The sequence below is a fragment of the Anomaloglossus baeobatrachus genome, chromosome 3 (assembly GCF_048569485.1).
Source record: "Anomaloglossus baeobatrachus isolate aAnoBae1 chromosome 3, aAnoBae1.hap1, whole genome shotgun sequence".
Classification (NCBI taxonomy): domain Eukaryota; kingdom Metazoa; phylum Chordata; class Amphibia; order Anura; family Aromobatidae; genus Anomaloglossus; species Anomaloglossus baeobatrachus.
In genome coordinates, this window is record NC_134355.1 from 457,220,423 (window position 1) to 457,238,137 (window position 17,715).

The 17,715-nt window shown below is 42.9% G+C and overlaps 1 pseudogene; it reads right to left on the reverse strand.

Annotated features, from left to right (window-relative positions):
- The window catches only part of LOC142297275 (putative cation-transporting ATPase 13A4), a 100,401-nt pseudogene that overhangs the window by 76,791 nt on the left and 5,895 nt on the right, over window positions 1-17,715 (reverse strand).

Genomic DNA, 17,715 nt, shown 5'->3' on the forward strand with positions numbered 1-17,715 from the left:
CGCGATCTACAGGATTTTAGGGAGAACAGAGCATATATTTTCCTTAATAACAAAACACTGCATACCGAGATCCCCATAGACCCCTCATCCTCTGACACCGAGGCCTCTGAGAGTGATACCAGGGGTGGGAGAGGGGGTCAGGGGCGAAAAGGGAAAGGCTCTTTCTCTAACAGAGGCAGAGGAAACCAATTTACACAGGGGCCTCGTTTTTTAGATCGCGAGTACTCACTGAGGAGCCGAACAGAGGGGAGGGGCCAATTTCCGAAATAGGCCTGCAGGTTCTTAACCTGTCCTCCCGTCCTCTCAGTGATTTGGAAAAGTCTATGCTTGAACGGGGTCTCTCCTTTGTCCCCACATCTGATTTCAATTTATTTATGTGTGTCAAAGACTTGAACCTCTTCGCACGAAAACTCAAGTGGAGGAAGCATTTTTGTAGACAAGATGGTAAGACCTGTGAAGAATTAGGTATTCCACCCGACATGCTGTCGGATGTTAGGCTACTCGAATCATTAGCCATAGAAAATCCCAACACTAGGGGTGAGGGGCCCTTTACCATCTTAAAAAATAAAAGCACAAAAATGCCGCCTCCACAAAGTGAGATGTCCACAGTGGATGTCTTCGTCAATCTGGTGACAGAGGATTTGAAAAAATTGAGTCAGCAAAATCCTTTCTCCACTTATAACTGTACGGGAGAGGAAATCAGGGCCCTGCGGGGGCTTGAACAGGATCGCCACATTGTGATAAAACCCTCAGATAAGGGGGGCAATGTGGTGATCCTGGACTCTGAAAAATACCGCAGAATGTGCCTGGATCTCTTGGATGATAGAGAAGGGTATGACGTTTTGAGGGAAAATCCAACAAAGATGTTTTTGTCTGAATTAAAAATCTTGCTGGACGAGGCCTTGGCCTCTAAGGTTATTGACAAGAAAGAATATGAATTCCTGCTGCCCCAGAATCCAACTATTGCTACCTTCTATGGGCTGCCGAAGGTGCACAAGGGACTAGACCCACTCAAAGGCAGACCCATAGTATCGGGAATCAATAGCATTTGCCAAAATCTGGGCAAATATTTGGACATTGTCTTGCGACCCTTTGTCACATCTTTGCAATCCTATACCAGAGATTCCACCGATTTTCTGAGGAAGATCGATGGTATATGTGTTGATGATGGGTGCATTTTGGCAAGTATTGATGTGGAGGCACTGTACTCCTCAATACCGCATGACAAGGGATTGCAGGCTGCTGAGTACTTCTTGTCCACCAGGGGTTGTCAATTCTTACAACATAATGCTTTTGTACTGAGGGCACTCAATTTTTGTCTAACTAGGAACTACTTTGTTTTCGACGGTAAATTCTTCCACCAGCGCAGGGGCACCGCGATGGGGAGCCCTTGTGCCCCCTCGTATGCAAATTTGCTCCTGGGCTGGTGGGAGGAGACAATGGTCTTTGCCGGCGAGGACGAAGTGGAGGACACCCACAGAGTGGAACTCTGGGCACGCTATATTGATGACGTATTCGTCATCTGGCGTGGCCCGGAGAGTACCCTTGAAAGCTTTGTTAACAAACTAAATGACAACCCTATTGGTTTACACTTTACCTACGAGACCAATCGCACTACCCTACCTTTCTTGGATATCTTGGTCACTAAGACAGAGGGAGGTGCCCTTAAAACGCGCACCTACAGAAAACCAACCTCTACAAACTCCCTTCTAAGATGGGAGAGCAATCACCCAGCACCCCTCAAAAGGGGAATACCTAAGGGCCAGTATCTGAGGATGCGGAGGAACTGTTCCGATGAGAGATCATTTAAACATCAAGCAGATGATCTCAGGGATAGGTTCTTGGAGAGAGGTTATCCTGAAAGAGTTTTGAAAAAGGCCTATAATGAAACTAAAACAATAAAGAGAACAGACCTCCTAGTTTCAGCCCCCGAGAAAGGTGGTGATGGACCAATCAGGTTCATCACGACCTATTCAAACGGGTCACAACAAGTAAGAAATATCTTGGAAAGATACTGGGGTATCCTCCGAATGGATAAAGACCTTGAACATAAGGTCGGTGAATATCCCCACGTCACCTACAAAAAAGGGAGGTCGATTGAGGATAGACTTGTCCACAGCCACTTCCAGGCACCCCAACAACATACTTGGCTAAAATCTAACATGAAAGGGTGCTATAGATGTGGGAAATGTGTGGCATGTCCATTCATCAACTCCTCAAAAAACTTTAACTCAAATGTCACTCAGGAGCTATTTGATATACGCCACTTCATAAACTGCCGGTCCCGGGGTATTATCTACAAGGCCACATGTGAATGTGGCCTTGAATATGTGGGAAAAACCATCAGGGAGTTTAGACGGCGTATTGGGGACCACTTGGGGGACATAGAACATAAGAGAGAGACCCCCTTAGCCCGACACGTAAATAATGTCCACGGAGGAAAGAAAAACGTCATATCATTTACTGGTATTGATAAGATTGAACAACCCCTGAGAGGTGGTGACTGGGACCGCCTGGTACTACAACGAGAGACCAGGTGGATTTTCAGGTTGGATACAGTGGCCCCCAAAGGCCTGAATGAGCAGTTAAACTATGGCTGTTACATCTGACTTCTCTCGGATTTTCGCTCGGTTTGAGCATAATGACACTGTAACTTTCTGTTTTATCCCTTCTCTGCTAGAAATAATGATCCTTAGACCACTGACTTTCCAGCCTGCTAAAATATCAATGGACACAATGAGGTCATTTTATGACCCACTTTGCTACTAGCATGGTGGAAGAGTAACTCTTTACCTTCCATTTTTTCTTTGACTTGAAGCATATTAAAATACACAACTTCTGCAACACTCACCAAACCTCATATATATCTTACACAGTGCTTATCTTAATTACCTAATGGAGTCACTAAAATAATGATATACATATTGATGGTTATGACGAGCCTAACTTTGTCTCCAGCACAGACTAATGGGGACAAGGGTAAGTTTGAAATAGGCTCATGAAACATGTGATACACTTGCCCAGTGGTTTTGGATATACACAACACTGTGCGGCTGATTCTGGGCTGGATGTGCCTGCACATATGTGACAGGCTGCTTGGATTTTTTCCCTGTAAGCAGCCTGGACGGCCGGGGGCGTGTCCCACTGGTGTGGGCAGATCCTACACTGCTGTAATACTCAGAATGAAGCGATGACACGGTGGATCACATGGTGAACCATGTGTGTATCACGTGATGTGTTCCAAGCCTCGTTTCTGTGAACACAACCAGGAAGTCCTGTGCACATGCTGGATAATGGAGACCGAACGATATGGAAACACTGTGACACGTGGAATCCTGGCGTCCTTACTCCTTCAGCTGGTGGTGAGTGTTGATCGTGTGAGGTGATTAATGTTGCACCTGATCGGAAGTTTTGTGGATTGGCTTTGTGGGCCCCGACCATACATTTATAGGTCAGAATGAGTGGGGCTAACTGTTTGCAGCATTTGGTGTGTGTGGACCTTGCAGGCATTACACCATCACTGGCCCTGATACTTTTAACCCATGTTTGGTCCCCTGAGGAGTCACTAAAACGTGACGAAACGCGTCGGAGGGCATGTGGGGCTGTTTTGAACAAGGACAACAATAGGTTCAGTTGTGGACCGTCCTTGTTAGGACGGGAGTCAATGGGGTTTAGGGTGAGTTACATCAACCTGGAATCCAAGCCCCATTTTGGCCCTGTCAGCAAGAGATGCTGTGATAAGCAACAGAAGATCATCTGAATGGGTGAGATCTTCCCTGTTTTTTTGCCTAATTTGTGTGTTGATTACAGCCAATAGGTGTTTATATGTATTTTTCGTACCTTCAGTGAAGGAAAAATATATATCCTTTTGCCTGTGTTATTTTATGACTCTGACCTGAGCATAATGGAACTATTGTCGTTATGACTATGTGCTATCCACTGATAGTATTAACCAGCTCTCAACACATGATTTAGTTGTCCCATTGTCTATCTTGCCTAAGGGACGTATTTGTGGCCCTTTTGAGCTTTATATACAGCTCTGGGCAGTGTGTGATTTGTGACCTGCATGGTCAAATCTTCGGTTTTTAATATTGCTTTTTGTGTGTTTTAAGGAATAAAATAAAGGTTAAATTTTAATATTATCTCACTGGTGCTATTCCCTGGATCTGAAGTATCCAGCTGTAGGCACTATACATTCCATGTAGCTGTGCTGTTTGCTGCACAACTGATCAAATTGGGTTACCGTGGTTAGTATAAGCCACATAAAAGTACTGGACAACCCTGATAAAACTATTACCTAATTCAGAGATAAAAAATAATTTGCAAGTCAGTACCTAGAGAGGATAAATGTTAAGAAAGCACTGTTAGTGTAAGCCTAGCAGCTGTTAATAGAGCTTTCATGGAAAGGATTAGTGCAGGCACTCCATTTACCAAATCCCAGGAGTTACCCTGCCTTCATCTTTTAACCCTGTAAAGCGATCTGGAATTACACAGGGAGGACTGATCAGCTAACACCTGGGGGAGCACTTTGGTGGCAAGAAAGGTAGTCACATGGGGTCGATACGAAGAGTTCATTTCAGGGACAAAATCAAAAAGCAAGCAGGAGGTCTAAACACAAACTGAGGTCAGAGCAGAGAATGGGACATGTCATGACAACACAACAGGAGCAATGGACAGATCTATTCAGAGCTTCAGGGGATTAAATAGTTAACAGCCCTACCCAGTACTCTCAGGAAGAAGTGATCAAAACTAAACCAAAAATTAACTGCATTGCTCCCTGATTGGTATTGTCAAAAGTTCGAGGGAAAAAAGAGAACCGTCACTGTCATATGTCACCAGCAACAAGAGCGCAATGCTGCCCAGTGGACAAAGCGGCAATAGAGGAGACAAGCCAGCTTACCAGGAAGTCAGTGCACAAAGGGTTGATTTCTATTCCAGTAAAGGTAGAATGATTACAACATAAAGACTACAAAACTACTAGTGAGAATAGGGGAATTATTAGGTATTTGCCACTCATATAATGACATGACTGAACCTTAGCGGTGTAGGGGGGGGGGTCTGAAAGTCTCTTCAACTATTCATGATTCTATTCTTTTATGAATATAAAAAAGCAAAATTAGAACAGCTCAATATTATGACAGTCTGAATGGTGTCATAAACTCACAGTCAACTGGCTGTTATATTATGCCCAAGCAGGTCTTCTACTCGGGGAACATCCATTGGAATAGATGTTGCATTACGGCAGTTATTCTACTCTATTAAACATGGCTATAAATCAGAGTAGCCAAAACATAATGTAAAATCATTAACATATTTTTAATTCTAAAATGTAATTAGCATGCTCAGAAAAGAGCATAGGATAGTCAACACATCAATATAAGCATATGGTTTTGTTCTTTAAATCTGGATTATTTTGATCTATTATATACACTTTTGTGAGTATAATAATTCAAATTTGGTAATGGCTTTACAGTATGTTTTCGCTACTGTGATTTATAGAGAATCATGCTGTTTATTTGTAGAGGAACATCTTAGGTCTTGAAAACACTTGCCAAGTGTAAAGCCATAACCCAACTTATATCATAATGGATACTGCCTTATTGAAAACAACAGCCTAGACAAAGCTCCAATGCAAAAGTTAGTGGTCTGTGAGTTTTTCATGACGCTGTTCAGACTGTAAAAGTATTTCGAATCTCTAATTTTGCTTTTTTATTTTATCTACTACACAGGTCTTTGTGGATCTTCTTCTCCTACATAATACTAGACTGTATATGTGCATTCTTTTAGACTTTTATTGGCACTTTTCATTCCATTTTTGTAACATATTTAGCAGATATTTTATATTGTGCTTTGGTTATTTTATGATCAAATTGTTTCTGAAGATATTTGCTAAAACCATGTTATTTGAAGAAAAATTACCTCTTTGAACAGTAATTTCCAGATTGGCTCAACATCAACTTCAATGACATTGGGACCGCAAATAGACCGTCTAAAGCAAAAAGGGAAGTATTAGAAAACAATGGTAAACGTAAAACACCAACATATCATTTGGAATTAATTCAAAGTACAGATTATAATTTTAAAGTCATCATTAACTCCTTCACATGAAAGGACATAACTGTAGATACAGATTGCAAGTAGTAGTAATTGAGCATACAGTTACATCCTAGGAACGGCAGAGGAGTCACGCCATCCACAGCAGGACCTGGCTGTATACACATGTATAGTGGCATATGAGAAGTGTGACAGAGAGAGGTCACTCCCTCTGACAGCCCATCGACACACTAGCAGCAATACTACGGGGTGCTTTTGGGTTGCTATGGCACCTGACCAGCCTAACAATGGCCCCCATGTTGGCCATATACTTCTATCAGACCACTTAGGAGGCAGGGTTGGCAAAGCTACATGTTGGGGTACATTCCCATGCTCAGTGTTACTTGCAATATGTACACAGCATATTTTCGCTGTGTCCAAAATGCTGCATTTGAAAGTAAAAGTAAATAGAAGGGATTAATAGAAATCTCATCCACTGTGCTTCTTTTTTACACTGTTTAAACTCACCTGAGGTGCGTTTTTCCAAGTGGCAGCATGTCCATTTCTTTTGCGGGAATGCTCACTTTTCTGTGTGAATTTTCCCCATAGATTTGCATTAGATGTGGAAAATCCACAGGTGAAAGAGAAACACACATTTTTGGCATATTTACATAGCGAAAACGCACCAAAATCACATGTAACCTTATTATGTCAATGTTAAGAAATTTCAAAAACAAAATATCTTAATTTAAAGTATAACACACCAAACAGAGAGAAAGAGTGCAGTTTCAAAAACTAGCTAAAACGCACATAAAAATGCAACTAAAGTAAGGTGCTGGAATGGTGCAGAAATTTTGCATCGTCAAAACATCAGCTGATCCTGATCGTAGGAACGTAGCCTTAGGCCTTGGTTCCACTTGCGAACAGCTTCTGATGTGAGAGCATACGAAGAGATATGACCCTCTGCTGCGAGTGTGAGCTGAAGGTCAGGCTACTGTGATGCGATCTTGATCTGATCACAGCTACGGAGGAGAGGGAGGGAGCAATTTTCCCTCTCTGCGGCCTGTCTCACCTCAAATCGCACTGCACTCACATGACATCCGAGTGAAGTGTGATGTTTCACATACCAATAGACTTGAATGGGTGCATGTGAGCTTAGACTCGCTGCCTAAGGCAGCATGCTGCGATTCATTTCTCATGCCAATATGGCATGAGGAATCAATCTGAGATGGACACTGCCCCATAGTTTTGCACTGGTGAGAGGTCAATCTGATGTTTTATCTAAGTGCACTCATCTGTGCAAAACGCAAGTATAACAGAGGCCTTAGTCAAATACTGCCTGTCTAGATAATGCACTATTCAAAGGATTACATGTTCAGATCCCTTTTTATTACTTGTAGGACAAACAAAATATAGTAAAAAAAAGGTCATTTAAAAAATAAAAATATGAAAATGCAGTTTTAATAAAAATTGGTTAATTTGTGAAAGAAAAACACAAAATTGACAAGTTGGTATTGCAATATTTGAATTGATGTGTATGATAACACTATATGACTATTTATCCCAAACATAGAATGCTGTCACAAAATAGGAAAAACTATGTAATAATTGCTGATTTTATTCAGCTTGACTCTTAAAAAAATAAATAAATAATATATATCCCAAAAGGTTTCATATCCTAAAATGGTACCAATAAAAACTGCCACTGCAATAAAAATGAGCCCTTATATAAACCTCTATAAACATAAAAATAAAAAAAGTTAGAGCTTTCAGAATCAGATTTTTTTTAATCAACTTCTTTTATGTAAAACCCATAAAAATATATATAAAACAATATAAATTGCGTTTCACTGTAAATGTATTGATCTGCAAAATAAAGTTCACATATCAGTTATACTGTAGGGGGAAACCTGAAAAAGCTAAAATTGCTTTTAGTTCATGCCTACTACAAAAAAAAGGAATCAAAAACTTGTATGTAAGGATGGGGGGGAGGGTTGGGAGTTTGGGGATTTAATACCGGAAACCTAGTATTATAACACAGTTATACTGTATTGAGAGTATATACAGTACAGTTATTAAAATCAATAAAGAGAATTTGATGAAAAATATTTATGTACCCAAAAATGGTACAAGGAAAAACTAAAAAGAAAAGAAACGTGTGGATATCAGACTACAGTGACCAAAAAAACAAAACGATTTTTTGAAACGTTTTGTTTTCTAGATAATTAGCAAAATATTCTACATAAATTTGGTAAAAATTAAAATTACAGCTTGTGACTAGAGTTAAGCGCGGTTCGCGGTTCGAGGTTCTCCAGTTCGCGGCTCGAGTGATTTTGGGAGCTGTTCTAGATCGAACTAGAACTCGAGCTTTTTGCTAAAGCTCGATAGTTCTAGATACGTTCGAGAACGGTTCTAGCAGCAAAAAGACAAGCTAATTACTAGCTGGCTTTCCGCTGTAATAGTATAAGTCACTCTGTGACTCACACTATTATGAAATTTCAGCGTATAGTGTGCGGGAACAGCGCATTCAGATCACTGCTGTTTGGATAATGGCGATCGCCATTTTTTTTTTTTTCCTTGTCTTCCTTCCCTAAGCGCACGCGTGTAGTGGGGCGGGCCAGCATGTCAGCCAATCCCAGACACACACACAGCTAAGTGGTCTTTTAGCCAGAGAAGCCACGGCATGTGTTATAGGATGTCCATGTCACATATCCATGCATTATAAAAACGGACATTTTCCTCCAGCACGCCATTATCTGCCTTCTGCGTCTTGGTGTCAGTCACCGCTGGCGTAGCTCCTGTCTCCGATACTGCTGTGTACGCTCTATACACAGCACTATACAGAATAGGGATAGAAGTTTCTATTAGTCCTTTTAAGGACTAATACCGGCAGGGTCAGAGCCATAGGTGACAGTCAGGTCCGTGAAAACAGATTTTAACAGCTACACAAGATGACAGTGTCTGTGTAGCCAAGGTCAGGGATTTCCTCGCTGCATTTCCCCATTAGGAGGGATAGAAAGGGAGGCTTCCTTTCCTCTACCCAGACCCACAAACCTGCCACTGTACCCTCCTGCCCTTTGCACACTCAAACTCATTGTTACTAAGCCATTATACTACCAAACACTGAGTAAACTTAGTGGCATCCTAAAAGTGGCTGTTGGACTTCCATAAGTGTCCCACTAGTGCAAATCTATGTGCAGCACCTCTGCATTGCACACTCAAACTCATTGTTACTAAGCCATTATACTAGCAAACACTGAGTAAACTTAGTGGCATCCTAAAAGTGGCTGTTGGACTTCCATTAGTGTCCCACTGGTGCAAATCTATGTGCAGCACCTCTGCATTGCACACTCAAACTCATTGTTACTAAGCCATTATACTAGAAAACACTGAGTAAACTTAGTGGCATCCTAAAAGTGGCTGTTGGACTTCCATTAGTGTCCCACTGGTGCAAATCTATGTGCAGCACCTCTGCATTGCACACTCAAACTCATTGTTACTAAGACATTATACTAGCAAACACTGAGTAAACTTAGTGGCATCCTAAAAGTGGCTGTTGGACTTCCATTAGTGTCCCATTGGTGCAAAGCTATTTGCAGCACCACTGCATTGCACACTCAAACTCATTGTTACTAAGCTATTATACTAGCAAACACTGAGTAAACTTAGTGGCATCCTAAAAGTGTCTGTTGGACTTCATTAGTGCCCCACTAGTGCAAAGATATTTGCAGCACCTCTGTATTGCACACTCAAGCTCATTGTTACAAAGCCATTATAATACCAAACACTGAGGAAACTTAGTGGCATCCTAAAAGTGGCTGTTGGACTTCATTAGTGTCCCACTAGTGCAAAGATATTTGCAGCACCTCTGCATTGAACACTCAAGCTCATTGTTACAAATCAATTATAATACCAAACACTGAGTAAACTTAGTGGCATCCTAAAAGTGGCTGTTGGACTTCATTAGTGTCCCACTAGTGCAAAGATATTTGCAGCACCTCTGCATTGCACACTCAAGCTCATTGTTACAAAGCCATTATAATACCAAACACTGAGGAAACTTAGTGGCATCCTAAAAGTGGCTGTTGGACTTCCAATAGTGTCCCACTGGTGCAAATCTATGTGCAGCACCTCTGCATTGCAACCTCAAACTCATTGTTACTAAGCCATTATACTAGCAAACTATGCTGCCAGTTTAAGGGCCGTAGTTGCATTGTCAGGGATAGTTATTGTTGTTTATTCTGCTGTTAATAAAGATAGACCACCGCTGCAATCTACACCACCTCTCAATTTTTACCACCACATTTTAAGTGCACAATCTTGTCGCAATCAAAATGAGTGGCAGAATAACAGATGCTGGTGGAAAGGAGAAGATGCGTGTTGGAAAAGGAAAAAAAGGGTTTGTCCGTGGGGAAGGTGGCAAAGCTCCATTAACATCTGCTGAAGATAGACCATCTTCCAGCAAAAGTAAGATGTCTACTACTTACCGTGGACAATCCGATGTGTTCCCTTTTTTACGGACACGAACAACTGGAACAAAGGTAGATGATGGCCAAAAAAAGAAAATGCTTGAATGGATCTCAAGTGGTCCAACAAGTGCCCTCTCCTCCACCTCAACTACCGCATCCAAAAAACACCAGTCCTCTGAGTTGTCATCCCAATCACACTTGCTTTCTCCCAGCTCTGAAGTCTCCATCCGCCCTGCACAGTATGGTGGAACTGAGATGGCTGAGTCTGCAGAGCTGTTCAGTCACACTATAGCCTGGTAATAAGAGGTCTGCTCCCAAGCTACAGTGAGTACAAACCAGGAAATGATCTGCAGTGATGCCCAGAACCTTTGTGACTCAGATTCAGGCCGTGATGACCAAGTTTCTGAGCATAATGTTGACCCTTATTCACAATATGAAACACCTGTTGTAATAGACAATGAGGAACATACTGATGACGATGAGACGCAGATACCAGATTGGGATGACAACTTAAATATTCGGTCAGGGCAAGAAGAGGCTCGGTCTGAGGGTGAGGGGAGTGCAAACACAAGAATTGATGAGGAAGTTCTAGATCCCACCTACTGTCAACCCACAGTCAGGCCCTTGAGGAGGTCAACAGAGATGGCAGAGGAGGATGCAGCTGACGACGAAGTTACCATGCGCCTTCCTGGACAGAGTTGGAGTACTGGTAGAACATCTAAAACTGCATCCTCAGCCACCACTGTGCCTCTGAGCACTAGTCGGGGTGGATCAGCAGGTCGCATGCCCTCTAAGCCTTGCCTAGCCTGGTCCTTTTTTGACATAGCAAAAGATCATCCAAATTATGTGATCTGTAAAATTTGTCATGATTCTGTTAGTAGAGGGCAAAACCTCAGCAGTTTGACAACTTCTTCCATGAATCGTCACATGAATAAATATCATATGTCCCAGTGGGAAGCTCACCGTGCTGCAATGCGGCCTCGCGGAGCAAACCATCCACCGCCTGCCCCTTCCAGTGCATCCGCGCGCTCTTCATCTTCTAGGACTGTGGGGACAGCTGTCACACCTGGTTTTCCATGCACAACTTCCACCACTGTAACCACAACAGGCAGTTTGCTTGGTAGGTCGTCAGTTGGTTTGGAAGGGGAAAAAAGTGCGTGTGTACAGCTCTTTCAGACATCGATAGCACCAACGTTGGATGAAGGCAACATCATGTCTACGCCTGCACTTTCCTCACAAACCTGCATTTTTCCAGGGACACCCTAATCAACACCGTCTACACACAGCAGCCAGATCTCTGTCCCTCAGATGTGGACAAATAAAAGGCCATTTCCTGCGACCCATGACAAAGCTAAGAGGTTGACTTTATCCCTCTGTAAGCTCTTGGCTACCGAAATGCTGCCTTTCTGCCTGGTGGACACACAGGATTTTAGAGACCTTATGTCTGTCGCTGTGCCCCAGTACCAGATGCCCAGTCGCCACTACTTCTCTAAGAAAGGTGTGCCCGCGCTACACCAGTATGTCGCACACAACATCACCGCTACCTTGAGAAACTGTGAGTGTGAACGGGTGCATTTCACCACCAATACTTGGACCAGTAAGCATGGACAGGGACGTTACATGTCGCTGACTGGGCACTGAGTAACTATGGTGATAGATGGTGAAAGATCTGCTGCACTGTCCAAGTTCTGCCACTGCTTCTGCCTCCACCTCATCTGGGTCCTCCACCTCCGCCCAAAGCCTGCCTGGTCAGGCCACCAGCGTTCTCACTGCGCCGAAGGAATCACGCACCCCTCATTACTATGCTGGCAGCAGAGCGCAACGGCATCAGGCGGTCTTTAGCTTGAAATGTCTTGGAAATAAGAGTCACACAGCGGCTGAGTTGTGGGCAGCTCTGGAGACTGAGTTTAATAAATGGTTGTCTCCACTAAACCTGCAGCCTGGTAAGGCCATGTGCGACAATGCTGCAAACCTGGGTGCGGCCCTTCGCCTGGGCAAGGTGACTTTCGACTTGCATCGCTCCAGAAGTCTTTCGACCTGCCGGTTCATCGCCTGAAATGCGATGTGGCGGCACGCTGGAATTCCACTCTCCACATGTTACAGCGACTGTGGCAGCACTGCCGAGCCCTGGTGCAATACGTTATGACGTATAGCCTAGGCCAACGAGATGCAGAGGTGGGGCAGATCACCCTGATGGAGTGGTCTCAGATCAAGGACCTATGCACCCTTCTGCACAGTTTCGACATGGCGACGAATATGTTTAGCGCTGACAATGCCATTATCAGCATGACAATTCCAGTCATTTACATGCTGGAGCACACGCTAAACACTATTCGGAGTCAGGGGGTGGAACAACAGGAAGGGGAGGAACTACAGGAGGATTCATATGCGCAAGACACAACAACATCACCAAGGTCCAGACGTTCATCATCACCAAGGCGGCAGGCATGGGACCATGGGGGACAGGGATCAACAAGGGCGCATGGTAGCAGGTGAAATGTTGAGGAAGGTGCAGGAGAACATGAAGAAATGGAGGACGAACTGTCCATGGACATGGAAGACTCAGCGGATGAGGGAGACCTTAGTCAAATTTCAGTTGAAAGAGGTTGGGGGGAGATGTCAGAGGAAGAAAGAACGGTTAGCACCTCTATGCCACAAACACAGCGTGGACTTGGTCCGCATGGCTGCGCAAGACACTTGAGTGCCTTCTTGCTGCACTACCTCCAACATGACCCTCGTATTGTCAAAATTAGAAGTGATGATGACTACTGGCTTGCCACATTATTAGATCCCCGGTACAAGTCCAAATTTTGTGACATAATTCCAGCTATAGAAAGGGACGCACATATGCAGGAATATCAGCAGAAGCTGTTACTTGATCTTAGCTCGGCTTTTCCACCAAACAACCGTGCAGGTGCAGGGAGTGAATCTCCCAGTTGTAACTTGACAAACATGGGACGGTCTCGTCATCTTCAACAGTCTACCCGTACCAGTAGCACCGTATCTGGTGCTGGTAACACAGCAATTTTATTGAATCTTTTCATAATTTTTTTAGACCCTCCTTTGCAAGGCCACCAGAGACAACAAGTCTGACACATAGTCAACGGCTGGAGAGGATGATACAGGAGTATCTCCAAATGAACATCGATGCCATTACTTTGCAAATGGAGCCTTGCTCATTTTGGGCTTCAAATCTTGAAAAATGGCCAGAGCTCTCCACTTACGCCTTGGAGATTTTGTCATGTCCAGCTGCCAGCATTGTCTCTGAACGTGTCTTCAGTGCTGCTGGGTGTGCTGACAGATAAGCGCACGCGTCTGTCCAGTGACAATGTGGACAGACTAACGTTCATCAAAATGAACAAGTCATGGATCCACAAGGAATTTACTACCCCTGTGTCATCCTGGGAAGAGTAAATGCTTGTGTATTTTGAATGTGCTTGATGCAAATCTAGCTGTGAAGTGTACAACTAGGGCACAAGTGCTGCCACTGATGGGGTGTCTGTGTGGCCCAATTTTTGGAAAAAAGGGAGACTCTTCTTGGAGTAACCCTTGCTTACATTGTTTTTAAAAATGATCCAAGATGAACAGAGCTGGGATCAGGAAAGACTTTGCTACCTATCCAGGTGTCATCCTGGGGACGGTTAAGTATGGCGTATTTTTGAATGTGCTTGATGCAAATCTAGCTGTGAAGTGTACAACTGGGGCACAAGTGCTGCCACTGAAGGGGTGGGTGTGTGTGGGGCCCAATTTTTGGAAAAAAGGGAGACTCCGCTTGGAGTAACCCTTGCTTACATTGTTTTTAAAAATGATCCAAGATGAACAAAGCTGGGATCAGGAAAGACTTTGCTACCTACCCCGGTGTCATCCTGGGGACGGTTAAGTATGGCGTATTTTTGAATGTGCTTGAAGCAAATCTAGCTGTGAAGTGTACAACTGGGGCACAAGTGCTGCCACTGAAGGGTTGGGTGTGTGTGGGGCCCAATTTTTGGAAAAAAGGGAGACTCCACTTGGAGTAACCCTTGCTTGCTGTGTTTTTTAAAAGGAGCCAAGATGAACAAGTAATGGTTCAGCAAAGACTTTGCTACCTACCCCGGTGTCATCCTGGGGACGGTTAAGTATGGCGTATTTTTGAATGTGCTTGATGCAAATCTAGCTGTGAAGTGTACAACTGGGGCACAAGTGCTGCCACTGAATGGGTCGGTGTGTGTGGGGCCCAATTTTTGGAAAAAAGGGAGACTCCGCTTGGAGTAACCCTTGCTTACATTGTTTTTAAAAATGATCCAAGATGAATTGAGCTGGGATCAGGAAAGACTTTGCTACCTATCCCGGTGTCATCCTGGGGACGGTTAAGTATGGAGTATTTTTGAATGTGCTTGATGCAAATCTAGCTGTGAAGTGTACAACTGGGGCACAAGTGCTGCCACTGAAATGATGGGTGTGTGTGGCCCAATTTTTGGAAAAAAGGGAGACTCCGCTTAGAGTAACCCTTGCTTACATTGTTTTTAAAAATGATCCAAGATGCACAGAGCTGGGATCAGGAAAGACTTTGCTACCTACCCCAGTGTCATCCTGGGGATGGTTAAGTATGGCGTATTTTTGAATGTGCTTGATGCAAATCTAGCTGTGAAGTGTACAATTGGGGCACAAGTGCTGCCACTGAAGGGGTGGGTGTGTGTGTGTGGCCCAATTTTTGGAAAAAAGGGAGACTCCGCTTGGAGTCACCTTGCGGTGTTTTACATGATTTTAGAAGGGCGTGCCATGCCTATATCTGTGTCTCCTCCTCTTTTTCCTTGTCCAGCTCTTTTGTTTTCGCATGAGTATATGTCATTGTCACTTTCCCATGTGTTTGTGTTGTGTTGTGAGTTGTTTGTCACCTTTTGGACACCTTTGAGGGTGTTTTCTAGGTGTTTTTATGTGTTTGTAATTGCCTCCCATTGTTTCCTATGCGGTTCGAGTGGTTCGCTGAAGCGGTTCGCCGAACCGAACTCGAACGAGACCTCCATTCGGCGAACCGAACTCGAGCCGAATCGCGACCGGTTCGCTCATCTCTACTCGTGACACCAAAAATAAGCCCTTGTGCAGCTCTGCTGTCAGGAAATTGTAAAACTTATGGCGCTTAAAATATGTTGACACAAAAATAAATACTTTTTTAAAGTATATTAATTGTAGAAAAATAATAAAACATATTGGAACCTCTAACACTTTAGAAATGAAATATCCCCATTATTATGCTGACCCATAGAATTAAATACTATATCTGTGAAACATCGGTAACTTAAAACACACAAATGTGGCAGTATTGCTATTTACTTTATATTCCTTCAAATAAAGAGTTAATAAAAGTGTTTAATAACTTTTATGTACTTCAAAATTATGCCAGTGACAAATGCAACTCAGTCCAAAAAGAATAAGCTCTAACATGACTATATCTTTGAAAAAAGTTATGGCGTCAATCAAAAAAGTTAAAAAAAATTGTTTTTTATGCTGGCCAATACTGGTTGAGACACCAATAAATAAAATGTACAGAAACTTTATTTTTAGTTTATTTTTAACATGAGTTTTAGGAAGTTAAAAATTTTCAAACTAAACTCATTTGGTTTGGAATCTGCCATATGCATTTGTTCTTCATTTCCCAATAGTTAACAATAATTTATTATGTTATTCCACTTATAAGAATATGTATTTTACCTATAAAATGCTTAAAACACCTATAAGCCCAAATTGGGAACATTTCTGCTGCTTAACTAATAACTTGCAAACTTTCATATATACAGCCATGTTAATGTAAAAGATTTCTCATGTTAAAGTGAAGAAATAATATAAATGCTTAGAGAGCCCAGTAAATTCAACATTTTTGTTCTGCGAGTCGCCCCATATATGTTCCTCTCCTCCTTAGAATCAGTATATTCCTGCTCTCATGAAAAACAACTGTGAAATGAAAATTCAGAGGAAGGACACTCTTTTCTATGATGTTTGTGCCTCATAATTGCTTCCCTGAGTTCCCATGCTGCAGTGCTGCTCAGTGAGACACAATGCTTTCTTTAGATGTGCGGAGCAGGCGCACTACAGAGGACATAGCTGTACTCATGGGCTGATTGAGTAAGGATAGTATACTTTATCAAAAAAACAGTTCAGTTGAATTGAGTTTTAAAGACAATAATATAAAGAACCTCAATTACCAGAATAAAATGTAACTTTTATTAATATCTAGATTTGGTTAAAATACACCCAGTGACTGTGAGCACACATAGGGGCATACAAGCAAAAAAGGGCATTACCAAATGGGATCCCTCTAAATAAGGAAGAAAGGGACTGCCCTTAGCTGTGGGGAATTATATGCTGGCGTGTGTGTAGCATACACCCCCTTTTTTTTTTTATAGAAAACTAATTATTTCTTGATGCCCCCCAGATATCAAAAAGCATTCATTACACCATAGGTGCACAAAAGGGTAGAAGGGGTGGACAGTCTCTATGGAGTCCCTATCTCACCCTATACATGCTAGCTCCTACCTACCGACGGGGGGTTTGACGCCGTAGCTTTTTGGGCGCCCCCGTTCCACGTCGGCTTACCCTTATGCACCCTACCTCAAGGTGAATGATTACTAAACAATTTTTAGAAATTCAAAAATTTCAAACATTCATGGATCAGATCAAATACAATTATTGTACAATCTGTACGAAAAATATGCAAAGGGACCTAAATGACTAATCCTCAATGCATTTTGATCATCACATAATAATTGAAACCAAGAGGGCGGAGTAAAGTGGAAGGGGAGACAATCTCTATGGGGTCCCTATCTCACCCTATACACACTAACTCCTACCTACCAACGGAGGGTTTGACGCCGTAACTGTTTTGGGCGCCCCCGTTCCACGTCGGCTTTCCCTTGATACACCCTGCCTCAAAGGTGAACACTCTCTAAACAGTATTTCAAAATCAATCAATATATCAATCATGTGTGATTTTTGAAATACTGTTTAGAGAGTGTTCACCTTTGAGGCAGGGTGTATCAAGGGAAAGCCGACGTGGAACGGGGGCGCCCAAAACAGTTACGGCGTCAAACCCTCCGTTGGTAGGTAGGAGTTAGTGTGTATAGGGTGAGATAGGGACCCCATAGAGATTGTCTCCTCTTCCACTTTACTCCGCCCTCTTGGTTTCAATTATTATGTGATGATCAAAATGCATTGAGGATTAGTCATTTAGGTCCCTTTG